Source organism: Crocuta crocuta, unplaced genomic scaffold (genome assembly GCF_008692635.1).
Source record: "Crocuta crocuta isolate KB4526 unplaced genomic scaffold, BGI_CrCroc_1.0 scaffold369, whole genome shotgun sequence".
NCBI classification, from domain to species: domain Eukaryota; kingdom Metazoa; phylum Chordata; class Mammalia; order Carnivora; family Hyaenidae; genus Crocuta; species Crocuta crocuta.
Genome location: NW_027529441.1, coordinates 662825 through 663513, shown reverse-complemented (window position 1 = coordinate 663513; position 689 = coordinate 662825). Strand labels below are relative to the sequence as shown.

Below are 689 nucleotides of genomic sequence, written 5' to 3'. Positions count from 1 at the left end.
GCTTTTGAATTCTTAGATGGGCGTAACCCTAATCCAAAGAAGTGATTCCAAATTCTTTTTCCCACGAGCTCTATAGAAGATAGCAATTCCAATTACGCTAAAATGTATCTGTCCTTGCCCCCCCCCCAGCCCACCTTTGAAGTATTTCCATTAATTCATGCAGACACATATACAGGATCAAAAATACATATACAAACCTACCTTCCAAGGCAACAGTGGTTCCGAGCCCAACGTGCCCCAAGAGCACTGTGGCATTTAGATACTGAGATTGGAAATGGTATCAGGATGAACAGTGACAGGGGCTGGGGCAAGGGATCAGCACCTGTCCCTCGGGAAGGCCGTCATGGTCTCATCCGACTCTACGAGGATGTGCCAAAAACCTGGAGAGGACGGAAAAGAGAAAGAAAGGATCCGGTCAGCCAGGACCCAGACACTGGGCCTTTCCTTCTGGAGCCCATTTTTCTCAATTCTCCAACATCCATTCTGCGTGCAATTCCACACCCCAAATCAAGCCGCAGGTACAAAGTGACAGGCATAATCAGATAAATAAATAAGCACAGGGGCGCCTGGGTGGCTTAGTCGGTTAAGCGTCCGACTTTCGCTTAGGTCATGATCTCGCGGTTCGTGGGTTCGAGCCCCACGTCGGGCTCTGTGCTGACTGCCAGCTCAGAGCCTGGAGCCTGTTTCAG

The 689-nt window shown here is 49.8% G+C and overlaps 1 protein-coding gene across 1 annotated transcript in view; it reads right to left on the bottom strand.

The window, feature by feature from the left end:
- Positions 1–689, bottom strand: part of TIAM1 (TIAM Rac1 associated GEF 1) — a 210243-nt gene that overhangs the window by 148486 nt on the left and 61068 nt on the right. Inside the window, exon 2 of the mRNA XM_077760193.1 lies at positions 202–380. The gene's annotated coding sequence lies outside the window, so the exon portion shown is untranslated. The remainder of the gene's footprint in view (positions 1–201; positions 381–689) is intronic.